Source organism: Strigops habroptila, chromosome 4, assembly GCF_004027225.2.
Source record: "Strigops habroptila isolate Jane chromosome 4, bStrHab1.2.pri, whole genome shotgun sequence".
Classification (NCBI taxonomy): domain Eukaryota; kingdom Metazoa; phylum Chordata; class Aves; order Psittaciformes; family Psittacidae; genus Strigops; species Strigops habroptila.
In genome coordinates this window covers 52,273,498-52,287,392 of record NC_046358.1, presented here as the reverse complement: position 1 = coordinate 52,287,392, position 13,895 = coordinate 52,273,498, and the positions used below count along the sequence as shown (strand labels likewise).

At 42.2% G+C, this 13,895-nt stretch overlaps 2 long non-coding RNA genes across 4 annotated transcripts in view; one reads left to right on the top strand and one right to left on the bottom strand.

Annotated features, from left to right (window-relative positions):
- The window catches only part of LOC115606586, a 45,626-nt gene extending 34,628 nt beyond the window's left edge, over positions 1–10,998 (top strand). For 2 of the 3 annotated variants that reach the window (XR_003990936.1, XR_003990934.1), the window contains 2 exons: positions 9,477–9,574; positions 10,720–10,998. This is a non-coding gene — a long non-coding RNA (uncharacterized LOC115606586). The remainder of the gene's footprint in view (positions 1–9,476; positions 9,575–10,719) is intronic. The other variant, XR_003990935.1, reaches the window with a different exon arrangement.
- Positions 10,676–13,878, bottom strand: LOC115606587. Its single transcript, XR_003990937.1, has 2 exons — positions 13,572–13,878; positions 10,676–12,471 (listed from the first exon to the last, which is right to left on the bottom strand). It is a non-coding gene; the product is annotated as an uncharacterized LOC115606587 (long non-coding RNA).
- Between the last annotated feature and the right edge of the window lie 17 nt (positions 13,879–13,895).

Sequence of the window (13,895 nt, the reverse complement as noted above, 5' to 3'; positions counted from 1 at the left end):
GTAGGCAGATGCAAAGGGCTGTGTAATGGGACAGTGCTGATGTTTCCACAATTCTCCTTGGAAGCTATCCTTTGCATTATTTTAGTGCCATATAAGGGTCTTAATTTTTATAAAGGTTACTTTTGGACACTATTTCTTGCTAATTCTTGCTAATTTCAGCTGGCTGGGGCTGACACCAGCTCTCTGCCTTGTCTGACCTCCTGTGAAGAGGAAGCAAGATGATCCTGTATTTTTTCACAGCCAGTTTCCAGGGGAGAAATTCTTGATTCACTCTGCAGTGCAATTCCCTCCTTATGCCCTCTTCCCTCCTCTCTTTGCTGTAAATTACAAGGATGTCACCATTTAGCTGCAAGCCTCCCTTGGCATCTGCCTGTACCTGTAGCAAATAGGCAGTATTTTCATATAGCTCCCTCCAGACCTGAGTTTGGCTATGGAAACTTTGAATGAGCTGAAGAACTGTGGAGGATGGGTACATCTATAAAAATTGCCCAAAGCAAGGAAGTCAGATGTGCAAGAGAGACCAACAGCAGCGCCACAGTGTCAGTCCTAGTGAGTCATCTCCCTGTTGGAACCAAGCACAATGGTGACACTGGCCAGCAGTGACCCAGAAGACTGGGCCACTGCCTTTCTTGCAAATGAGTAGTTTATTTTTCACCCTCTGTAAGACAAAGGTCTTTTTTTCTTAAAGCTAATGAAATCACTCTCTGCTTACTGAGTTCAGTTACATTTAAGCAACTTATATGTATTATATCACGTTCAAGCTCCTTTGGCATTTATGCAATGGGAAGAAATGCAGATGAGTAAACTTACGTTTTATGACTCAGCAGACATAGTTTCTAGCTCTCATGCAATTTCTTTCTGCAACGTTGGGCAAGCTACTTAATTGCCTACTGTGCCATCTGTAAAAAACTTCCCTTCTCTGTGTCTCCTACTTTATCCATCACCTCTTTATTGCAAATGTTATCTGACATATTTGTATAGCACTTACCAGCAAAGGAACTTTGCTCCTGGTAATCCCTAGGCATTGCTGGAATGAAGAGTAAAGTAGTAATATCTCAGCAATCAAAGCATGCCATTTCCTTATTTAAGCCTACAGTCCATGTTAAACAAGTGCTCTGGATGTCTTCTAAAAATTGCCAAGCTTGGAACTAAAGCACTAATAAGAATGTATCTTCTGTCATGTAGTTTGGCTACAGGTTCCAAAAATAGGGAACTTTGAATGCTGAAAGACTGAGCACAGATGCTATGCTGGTGGGGAACAAGGCTGCAAAGGGAGAATTGGAGCCATGAGCTGCCTGGCAGTTACTGCAAAGAATGAAATTCTATTTATTCACTGTAACATTCTCTGTCTCATTTTCTTCCTGCCAGAGTATTGTGCATAGGTGGCAGAACCCAGAAAATATGCTTTCTTGCCTCCCCATGTGTGTCATGCTTAGAGTTATTAGGGAATACTTTTTTTTTGTACTGGATTTGCACCTGAGGTTCTGCCTCCTGTAAGACATCTGCAGCTACAGATCAAAGTAGAGGAAGATGAAATACTCCCTAAAGAGTTATCTTTGGAGCCTGGGAAAGGTTACAACACATGAGGTACCTCTATGTCTGTGTCATCAATAAGCACACTGCCATGTAACTAAAAAGTAGTTCTTCTGAAGTTCAGGCAAATCTGACAGTAGCCATATTGAATATGAAGAAGAATAAATGCTGAAGAAGCTAACAAAAGAGAGCAGACATATATCTCCACTAACCTTCCTTCTCAATCAGTTTTAATTGGGCCCACTTCTGCCCCTTGTAGGTAACTGGGTGGGACTGGTCTCTTTTGGCTCTACCCAAAGGGTTTATAAGTGTTTGCTTAGCACCAGTTCCTGACTTGCCCTACTCTCACAAGCCCCCAGGGAACATTTCTGTATTAAGACTCAGGAGATTTCTTCAGCACTTAAATGTCTCCTGCAGTTTGATGTAGCTCTCAGAATCTCCCTATAGCAATTTGCTAAGGTATGTGAGATAATTCTGCTTATGAGCTAGCCCAGGGTTTTGTAAAAGAGGTGAGAGGATAGCACAGTCTTTCCAGCATCCAGCTCTAGTTGGAGGGAGACTTCTGTGATCTGTTATGAAGTGCCGGTCATTTACTTCTCGCTTTTCCTGTCGGAAAGCATAGATCTGGCAAATAGCCAGCAAGCTATTTCTGGAAAACTACTTTCCTAATAATTAAAAGCACCTGGGCATAATTTCCTTGTCCAAACAGCACTGTTTGGCCAGGCCAAGCCTTTAGGGTCAAGGGTTCAGATACTAAATGCCTTTAGCAGTGGCAGGAACATGGGAATTCAAGGTGCTCCTTCTTTACCTTATGCATCTTGAATGTCCATTTGCAATCCAAGGTAAAGATGATAAAGGACTGAATGACAGTCCATGACCTCTAAAGTGTCACAAGCTCCTTAAAAGACAGACTTTCATTCTGGCTCTGCCAGGTGTTCAGAGATCACAAGATGAACTTAAAAATCATGTGTTCTTGCCCTCCCCCCCCACAAACAACAATGACAAAAAAAAAAACCCAATGCAAAAACAAAACAAAAAAACCCAAAACAAACAACCCAGCTCTTCTGGATTATGATCCTTTAGGAGGCTCTTGGATCATCTTTCCAGGCTTACTCCTGCAGTCGAAGGAATCCAACCATATTTCATTTTAAAGAAAAGCTGGGAGTCTTTCCTGCTTGTGATGCAAATGCAGGGCCTTCTTCAAGGAGAAAAACCATGTCGTGAGGTTGACAGTCAAACTGTTAAAGGTGGTGATGCTGTACTTAAAGCAAAATTAAATCAGAGAAATTGAAATGACTGCAATTATTTATAGTTGGATGGAAGCAAGATCAGACTTTGCATTGCATTTAGGCAGCTTCTACTTCCTTACTAGCTTTACTAGCCAATAGTTGTCTCTTAGAAAATACGGTGTCTAACTGATAGTGTCTGGGGAGGGAATGGGGACTGGCAGGGCATCCTGAGAGAAAGGTTATCTGTTGGCTAACAGCTGTCTTCCAGCTTATTCTGCCAGAGGACAGATGAGGCAGTAAAGCTTGCATGGCTAAAGTGTGTTTTGTAGTTAGTGGGATACCAGGAAGGAATATAGCCCTCATTTGTGGATAAATGAGTTATAGAATTAATAGGCCATATATAGCAGTCTTCGCTGTCCAGAAAAAGAGGGCTGAGGAACAAAGGGAGAGAAATTAGGGAATCTACTTGCCAAATACCCTCTAGAAAGGAATAGCACCACCACTGACTGCTAAATAAATTTCCCATCTCTTCTGTTTTTCTCCTCTAGCTACTCTTTCTTTTGCCTATGCATGCCTTAAGCTTTAGCTCAGCCCGTGCTTGTATACAGTGTCCCAAACTCCAGTAAGACACACCATTAAGCACAGTTCCTACAAGAAAGGGAAGAACTACTGCACCAAACTAAGTAGATTATTTACCTTCCTATCTTAAATCCAGTAAAGAAAAATTTAAATGATCTCTCTTAACTATAAGGCTAGTTTAGAAAATCAAAACATTCAATAAGCATGTAGACAGCAGTCAAGATTAATCCTTGGGTCTCTCAAGACGTGGATAAACTAAAGCTTGAGGACCTCTTCAGAAGGAGAGAAGCAAATAGAAGTTTTAATAGTTAAGCAGAATAACTTGGTTACTGAGATTAACACATTTGTGGTTTTAACTTTAACTTTGAAACTTCCATCTTTAGACAAAGAATTGTTGCATCCTGGAGTTACATACTCCCTGTAGAATCAGAACTAATAGACTAGGTAAGACTGGTGCTGGGACAAATAACTAAAAAAAAAGATGGCATTTAACTCACCAAACCATATATTAATAATAAAGGCAAGATTGAGTTCTAGAAGAGAAACATAATCAGTTTTTTTCCCTAGATTAATTAGGTATGCTGGATATAGGAAATGAATTAATTGTGCAAATGCTCCATTACAATTCCCTCTGATAATCACTAAGAAGCACAAGCACATCTTTCATTATCTCCTGCTTTCCTGAGCTGCAGGGATTATAAATCTCTCAAAAGGACATACCACCTTGAAACTACAAGACACCCTCATGCCTGGGACCCAGGCAAGGCTGGTCAAATCCTTGTGAGATAGGCATAGTGAGTATTCTCATGACAATGATATTTCCCCTGTATCAGTTGCTGACTGTCTCAGAGTGCATTAGAGCAAGAAAGCCAGCGACTGGAATTGAAGAGATTAGTCCTAGCAGAAAGCCTCAGCGCTGTCTGATCTGTGGAATATGACAGGACAGTCTGCCAGAAAACCCATGCAATGTGTTTGTGGCCACTTCTGCAGCGCTTGCAGCCACAGATTGAGTCCTACCTCTACTTAGGCTGATGGTGCAGCAGCAGCAATGCTCCTTCAGCAGAAAAAATCCCCTAGTTTTTAGTGTTTTCCTGCTTTTGAGTTGCTGCTTTCACGTTGGGGTTCTGAATTTTTTGATTTGTTCCTGATCAGCTCTTCAAATCTTTATTTCCTTGCTTTGGTATCACCTGGCAGTATGAGTTTTGTGGAGAAATAAGGCAGTAATTTTCTGCCATGCCCTTGATATGCTTCCCCCTCACCCTATTCTCTAATGGTTTCCTCTCTCCCTGGCCACTGTTAAGTTACTTCTTGCCAAAAATACATGTTTTTACAGTGACACAGTTAATTTAAGTAGCTGTACTGCTGTAGAACCATATATAGTTATATACTTGAAAGGAGTTATGTGCTTAATCTCTCAACTAGCAACAGAAGCAACAGGTATAGCTCCTTAGCCAATCACTCATGGGGGCTAAAAGAGAGAACAAGCCCACATTACCTCTGGCAGAGAATACAGTCTGTAGAGCCTGAGCTCTTCTGTGCTCAAACTCGCTTTGGAGTTACCCTACTCCACAGCTAATTGCAAGGACAAGTATAGAAAGCAACAAATGATTGCTTGTTTTCATATCCTGCAAAGCTGCTGCAACAGCATGAATCTGTTCAGATGTGCTTTGGGAAGTTCAAGATATTAAGGAAAATGGAAGTTTTCCATTTTAAGAGAACAGATTATTCACCCAACCTTTTTAAGCTGTCAGCTGTAAAATTAACTTGAACTATTGCTGGTGAGCACCTATTGAAGCAGGTTGAATCTAATCCATCAGTTTTTAAAATGCTCTATACCCCACACAGGGTTTATTGTTAGTTGTTGATGTGGCTTCTTTGCCATTTGGATTCTTGTTTTCTTGGGGAACAGAAGTCTGTTCAGAACAGCCTGTTGTTTAACTGAGGAATTGCAGGTGGAAGCATCACACATGGAAACTCTTAATCCAAAGAGCAATCTGCTGGTGTATCGTTTTTGTTCTTATGCAAGTGCATAGTATTACAACATGTAGGAAGATCAATAGGAATACTTCATTATTTGATTTGTAGCTTATTAATTCATTTACTAGATTTCAGTGAGCATAAGAGCTTTTCCCAGTAGCATCAGGAAGCTGTATAGCACTGACTGTTCAAGAGGTAAATAGCAAGAAGTTTGGGGTTTTGGTTTTGGTTGTGGTTTTTTTGTTTGTTTGGGGGTTTTTTTTAAATAGATTTATAAAGATGCTATTGAAAAACAGAACCTGGTATTTTTGAAAAGGATATATGCAAGCCAGGCACTCAGCTGTCACTGAGAGTTGAAAGGCCAGCATAAGAATTTGGCCAGCTAAGCCTCAGCAAGTCTTAAAGGATATTTAGGGCTGTGGTGCCACAGTAAATAGCAGGTTGTTGTGAAAACATCATTTCCAGTCAGACAGGACAAGTAAATGAACAAAGATCAGAGCACATCACCAGGCATTAGAATTGCAAGTGCAGGGATGTAAATTCAGAGCCAGGGAGTTCAGCCATGCTAGCTGGAATGCGAACTGATAATTCTTTGATGTCAGCTTTTGTTTTCTTCCCAGGCAGATGTCTTCCTAGCCTTCTTGCCATCTTCCTTTTCTAGCTCAATTGCTAGGTGTTACTGCCAAGATGCTTGAAACCATCCCAATTCAACCACAGCAGTTTGAGCACAGTAAATAGGACCTGAGAGGAGACCCAGGATACCATGCTAATCTTGGTCTCTAAGTGATGGATATGAACACTCCAGGGATTCAATCTCACCTCTTACTTTTTGCTTCCTGACATTATTTGCATACTTTTGTACAAAGCAAGAGATATTTAGCTTAAAGCAGGTATTTGTGCAGGAGAATACTGGTTATATGTAAAACAGGCCAGTTATTATTGTTCAAATAACTGCTTCCCCCACTTTACTACAGTACTGCCAAATGTAGATTACTATGAAAATAGTCCATGCATCAGTACCATGTGTGAAATGAATACAAGAAGATGTCTCTACATTGCCTTTAGGGGCAATCTCTGCAATGGAGCAGAGTCAAATGGCCCTGAAGACTCTCATTACTTTCCTAGGATGTCCATAAATGGTCCTTTCCTTATATAGTTGATATGCATCATGCTTGGAAGACACCTGCAATTTTGCATCATTTCTCCACATTATTATTTATGTTTCTTGGGGAGGATAAGCAAAAGACATTATAAAAGCTCAGCATTCAAACTGTACCCACCCCCCAATTCATAATGTCAGAAGAAAGGTAAAAGGACGCCTAGTCATTTTATGAAAATTTTCAACACATTTAATTTTTAATCTTTTAATGTGCCTCTTCTTTAATGGATATCTGTCACTTTGGGATTTGAGCGGTCATCTGTGACTCTAGAAAAGATGATCCTCTGATGTGGAAATCTTGGTGCTCTTAAAGTATCAGCGGTTTTGCAAGGGCTGTCACAGAACCATGGTTTTGCTGATAAGTTTCTTCAGGTGTCAGTTCTTACAAGTGGCAGGATGTGTTGTAGGAGATCATGGAAGATGGGACTTCCAGACAACATAAGTTGTCCAGCCACTCCCTTTTCTACTGCCCTTGATAGAGGTCCCCAGTCATAAACACACCTGCTAGTTTACATTAGACAGGTGATTCCATTCATTCATTAGAGCAGTCTCAGCTATTGTAATGTTTTGTAGCATGAGTTAGAAATTGGCTTGCTGTTATTCCATTTTGATTATACGGTTTAATTTGGGGGACTTAAATACTGATTGAAAGTGATTCCACTGAAGTTTTATATGCTGAATACCATCTATGGATTTCTTTAGTGAGCAGGGAGCCAAGAACAAAAAAAATTGGCAGATGGAAGGAAATCTTTCTGCCAGCTACACAGGCTGCCAGTTTCTGGTATTTCCCAGAATCCTGGCAGTCACTGCTTTCTCTTGCTCTCTATGCCACTGCAGACCTTTCGCCTGTGTGGGGCAGCTGAGCCATGGACGTGCCCTTTGGTAATCCCTACAGAGCCTGCCTGTCATGAACACTGCCTTCCTGCTGTCCTTTCTACAGGTCTGAGTAAAACTCTGATGTATATTTATTGTGCTAGAGCCTTTTGTAACCCAGGAAATTACTCCTGGCAGAAGCCCAGTGATTACATGGGACCTTGCATTTGTGAGACAAGCTATAGGACCATGACATCTTCCCTGCTCCCACTGAAACATAGGCCATTTGTTGCTGTGTAGAAGATGACCTGTTTAAAAGGCTGGTGTCTCTATGAACTTGAGTCACTTACAGAAATGTTCTGTTGTGTTGGAAGTAGCACAGGCGCTGCAGGTGCTTTGAAGTATGCTAGTCTGTGGGGTTTTAGTGCATATTTTCCCTTCAATTATTATGTATAAGATACCCTCCCACCCACCTGCCTTCCCACACAGAGGAAACTGGCCACTGAATGAATGTAATAGATTGAAAGTGTTACCCACCTCCAGAAGTCATTTTCAGTTACTGTACTTTGAAGTCTCATTGAAAGTTGGGTAAAAACCCCAAAAAAGCTTGTTTTCAATTTGTTCTCTTTGCTAGCCCCCACCACAACAAAAACTGTCGTTTTCCTCCTCCTCAGTCAAAATAAAACCATCCCAAACCCAGCCTAACCAGAACTCAAGTTAGCTTTCCTCTTGTTTTAAAAAGTGGCATGTTTTCTTTGAATATCCTGTCTGCTCATGTTTAAACCTCCATCTGAAAGATGACTCTGCCAGCAGCTCAATACACCTTTAATTCCTTGTGATGAACAATGGGGGGGGGGAAGGTACTGTTTAGGAGTTAAAATACTACACAGCAGTTCCCAGCCAGTGCCTCCTGCAGCTACAGGCGGTGGAAAGCTTGTACCAGCAGAGCCACATCCAACATCTGAAACCTTTCTGCATCACTTCTAGTGGTAGGACTCTCCACAGATGCAGTATTTAGCCACTTTCTGCTTTTCCACCAAACTGCTACAGAGGCTAATGTAGCGTTTGTTGTAAATTGTTCAATTTCTGCCTGCAGATTGACACCCCAGGAAGGCGCTCAGCACTCATGAAGACATTCATCTCAATAACCTTTCCCTGAGCGTAACATCTTTCCCATGGACTGCTCTGCTCTCAAGGAGGATTTCTAATTTAATGTCCAGTATTTTTCATGTCCCTGATGAGCTCAGGTGAAGAGATGGAATTGTGTGTGATCTCCATCTGAACTAAGAACATAAGAAACAGAATATATTTGTGCCAATTTGTTTTCTTTTATTACTGCTTTTGTGTATATGTTCAAAAAAAATCTCTTCTACTATCTCTTCTACAAGCCTTTCAGTCAATCTTTTTAATTTCAAGGTTAATTTAAAAGTAGTAGAACTGTGTTTGTTCCTGGGGCAACACTGTACATTGTGTTCATGTACAGTTTATTCTCCCCTTATTCCTCTGTTGCAATGTAAAAGGGACTTGTAGTTCTGTTTGTGAGTTGTTCCCAAAAGACTCACCTCTGAGTTCAGTAGTACATGGAAACCTGAAGGACCCTTTTGGGGTTGGAAGAAGTGGTGTAAATAAGAACCAGAGCAATGTCAACCAGAAAGAGCACTTTGGGCTTACGTAACTTCAGGGTGTGGAGCAATGATGGACAGGACAGAAGTCTATTTGTCATTCTGAGTGAGTGACATAGATCGCATCTTGTCTGAATCTGAGAACTTACAATGGCAAGCAAAAACACACAGTGCTTTTGGGACCTCAGTCTGAAACAATAATACAGAGTGCTGCTTCTCTTACGAATGACAATAGTAACATATACTTTCCTTGCCACTTTACCTGTCTTACTGAAATAGCAAGCCGATCCTAGCAAACTTGTTTCTTGCTATATGCTGATACAGTACTTTGCACAGTGAAGCTCTGTTTTGAACCTTGTTACTGTAAGTAGCTAAGAAATGCCCTACTTGGTCGGACCAGCCATGAATCCATGCAACCCAGTATCCTGTCTCCAGCAGTGACATTATGAGATTCTGTTCAGGAAGAGCAAACAAACCTGACTGCTATCTGAGGCCCATTCCCATCATCCACAGTCCTCATTTAGGGATGTTACAGACTCATCTCTGCCTTTTCTCTATTTCTAGACATGCTGTCTGTGAATTTGTCTACCCTGTGTCTACTGCTCATACTGTTTGCCTTTAAAATCTGCTGTGACTACATATTCCACAAGTTCATTACCTATGTAAGTAAGCACTTTATTGTATCTGTCAAACAAATCTCTTACTAGTGTTAGTGATCCCTAGTTTTAGATGGGATTTAGTGAACAAGTTTTTAATTCACTTCATTCCAGGTAGCCTCCTTGCTCAATTGAAAAGTCTCAGCTTTTTAAGTCTCCCCTGGTAAGACAGCTGCATCATCATCCACATCCACATCATTTTAACTGCTCTTCTCAGTACCTTCCCTCAGTCCCTTATGTCCTTGCAATGCTAAGAGCAGAGTGGCACACGTTAGCATGGGGGTGCACCTGGGTTCTAGGCATTGGCGAAATGATGCTCTCTGCATTGTTCTCAACACCCTTCCTGATGATGCTCAACAATTTGATGCCTCTTTTGGCTGACACTGCTCATTGAGCTGCTGAGTGAAACTGTGAATAACTAATGAGAATATACTATTGTGATCAAGGCTGGCTGTGGTATGCAGTTAAATATAGCCATAATGCTTTTATTATTTATTTTTTTAGAAACCATATTTAATTACCAGTCTCAGTGAAAGAAAAATATTCTTAGCCAGGGCAACTGCTCCAAATTGGACAGCTTTGGGCCACTCTATTTTTGAAGTCTCCCCTTTCTCTCTGCCCAGAGCATTAGCAATATATACATTACTGCATAAATGAGAGCACCCATGAAGTAATGTGCCTGCACATTCTTCCTGTATTTGCGTCCAAGAGCCCAAGGTGATTTTTAAACCTAGGTCTCTTGTTCAAAAACTCGATTATAAGAATGAGGAAACACTTCTTTCTGACGCTTCCTTTTGAAGAAGTTTTATGACTCAGATGCACAAATTAACTTCCAGATGAAAGTATAGAAGCAGCTTTAGCCCAGGAGCAACACCTACCTGGTTTTATCATCCTGTCACACATAGAGCTTTAATAAAAGGCTGTAGAATAAACAAAACTTACCTACAGAAACAATCAGGCAAAAGCAGTTGTAATTCAGGAAATTTTCAGCAGATTAGTAACAAGCTGTGAAGAGCCTGTGGCCTGAAATGCAACCTTGAGCCTCTAATTCCTAGGAAATTATTTGTGTTGTGATGGTTGTTGCTGCTGAACAATTAACACCTGGAAGACTTTAAAAAATTTGGCTTTTAATTTCTCTTTTCTATTTTCAGCATGTGAAGTCTCTGATTCTGGCATGAATCACAGTTCTGTGCCATCCAGCTCTTCCCTGAGGTCTGCATGGCTAGCAGTCAACCAGAGCATGCTATAAAGGGCAGGGGCATTGATCCAAGGAAGCAATCAGGTACATGTGTGATTCTTTCTCCACAGAGCTCTCAAAATCTAATCAGAAAAGCTTTTTGGAACATTCTTCCAAGAACTTTAAACAATCTGGAGAAGACAAACATTTCATCAGAATCTGAATGTACAAAAAAATAAATTGATTGCTACTAGGTTGGGTTGGTTTTGTTTTTTTCAATGAATCAAATGGAAATCACACTTCTGTGTTACGTTACAAAATAATTACACTTTTTAGTGCCCTGTGTTTCTTGGCACTTTTTTCTCTTTTTGTGACCATCCTCTTCAGCATATCTGAGCTTGTTCAAATATCCACGAATCTTGGTAGCTCACTCCTTCAGTGCAGACACAGCTATGTCCCTGATATAAGCATACTTCCTGCACCCTAGAAACATCTCTGGAAAGGAGTTAGTCCTTTCCTTGAGGTCTGGTAATAGTCGGAGATGTACCCTAAACCAGTGACAAACCTCCTGTGGTCTCTTTGTGCCAGTTTAACCTATGATGTATAAATCCTACTGGTGACTGGCATTAGTTATGGTTATAATTAAAGATATGCATTAAGGTCATTTTATACTACAGTCCTAGACATACTCTCTGTAGATATTTCTACAAGCAAATGTAGTGCAGTCCTGTACTATTTTGGATGCCTCAGAAATGAGACTGTCTCCCAGAACTTCATAGACCTCCTGGTTCAAGTACTTGACATATGAGTCGTTGTGACGACTCAGCCACAAGTGTTGTCTGAAAAAGTAATAAATGGCAGATTCCATGTCGCTTGTATGTGAAAAGCCCCACCAGCTATACCGGATCCAGACAGACATGGTGTGGTGAAAGAAGTTTAGCTTCTTGTAATATTGGTGTAGCTGCCCAGTTCCTCTCTGGAGCAAGGAATTAACATAGCCTGAGAAACACAATGCCCTTGCTTCTGAGTTGGGTCATGTGGCCTATTAAGGAAAGAAGAATGAGTGAACTTGAGAGTCCAGGGTCATATAGAGTCTGGGGATGGCAACATCAGCTTGAAGATACTTACAAATTTCAACAGGTCAGAAAGGTCAGAATCCCATTTCTGGCTGTCTCAGTGCATTTTTGTGCATTTTTCTTTTTTATTTACCCCCCCCCTTTTTTTTTTTTGTAATTTAGATTTTCTCTCTCAGGGCTGGCTGCCATTACTGCTTAAATCACTGGAGAGATTCCCACTGAATTTCAGGGGTAACTGGAGTAGCTACTAGGTTGTTGTACTGGAAAGGCACGCAACTAAAAAAGCCATGTTGTTCTCACTGAGTTGGAGCCAAGGATGACCAAGTATGATTGCTCAAGTGCAGCTGTGCAGTGCAACCCTGATCTGCCACCACAAAGGTAGTTGGTTGCATTTTAGATGCAAGTGAAACCCTGCCTGGCCAGAAGCTGCAGTTTGGCAACTTAGACCCACTGGGCTCTGCCCAGGCACGAGGAGCCGCAACAAGGAATTTTTTTTTTTAAGAGTCAGAGCTGTAATTTCCAAATGGTATGGTTTGGTCTGCAGAACGTATCTCAGCGTAATAACTTCACTGCAGCCGGTGAGACTTCTGGCATGTGTGTGGTTTACCAGGAGGAGCCTTCACTGGAAAATAATTCTCAGGTGCTTTGTGCTAAATGGAAAGTGTAGAAAAGGTGAATTTATTAGTGGTTTTTGTATAGTGTTTATTTCCTTATTTGAATGCTCCCTAACATCTTAAAAGTACTTTTCTGAAATAATTATTTCCCACAAATCTTATTGATATGAAGAGATGCCCCCACACTGTTTATCTAACTCCAAATGTAAATCTTGGCTTCCCAAGCAGCAAGGTATGTGCTTACAGAATCATAGAATAGTTTGGGTTGGAAGGGACCTTTAAAGGTCATCTAGTCCAACCTCCCTGAAATGACCAGGGACATCTTCAACTAGAGCAGGTTGCTCAGAGCCCTGTCCAACCTCACCTTGAATGTTTCCAGGGATTGGGCATCTACCACCTCTCTGGGCAACCTGTGCCAGTGCTTCACCAACCTCACTGTAAAAAATTTCTTCCTTACATCTAGTCTGAATCTGCCCTGTTTCAGCTTAAACCCGTTACCCCTTGCCCTATCACAACAGCCCCTGCTAAAAAGTCTGTCCCCATCTTTCTTAGGAGCTCCCTTTAAGTATTGAAAGGCCACAATAAGGTTTCCCTGGAGCCTTCCTGAGGCTGAACAACCCCAATGCCCTTATTCTTGTGAGCCTTCCCGTGAACTCCTGTGGAAATAGTTGCTTCCTTAATACTATGCATATGTTTTGAGGGCTCAGGAAAGACAGGGAAATTACAAACACGTGAGCTCAAAACTTTTGAGAAAAAGAAGACTGCCAGTGTTTCCATAATTAAAGATATGCTATGTAAGCTGACCCTGTTTCTCCTTTTCCCTTACCCAAGATGAATGAAATGTGAAACAGTGCATTATCCTGGGAAGTAAGTTCAAGTTATAAAAGTGATTGCGTTTCATGCTGTCATGTCCTTTTTGATGACACGGACAAAACATGTATAAACCAGTGCCTGGAGAGGGACAGGACTTTTCGGGGCGACTGCCTGGCGGTGATGAATGGCGCAATACGCGGAGCCACTCATTGCCCCCCACCCGCCCGGGACCCCGAGGGGCGGTGCGGGGCCGCGGCCATTGCCGCGCTCCCCTCCCGCCGGAGGAGGCGAGGGTGGTAGAGGACCCCGAGGCCAGGACTTACTTCATTTTACCACCGACCCTTCTGCGTATCGCCCGTCCCTGAGCACCACCCCAACGCCGGGGCGGGCGGTCGGGCACGGCCCGCGGCGCCGCTTCTCCAGAGTGCGCAGGGAGGCCGGTTAACTTTCGCAGACAGCCACTTTCTCGCCCAGCCCGGCGGGAGGAGATGTCAGATGCCGAGAGGGAGGGCTGAAGGCGGGGAAGCGCCAGCCACAGCCCCCCCGCCCGCTGCAAGACGGCCATTTATGCCCTGGGCGAAAGGCTGGCGGGAGCGGCGGCGGAGGGAGGTGACCAGCCCGGCCCTCCGGAGGCGGCTCTGCTGCTC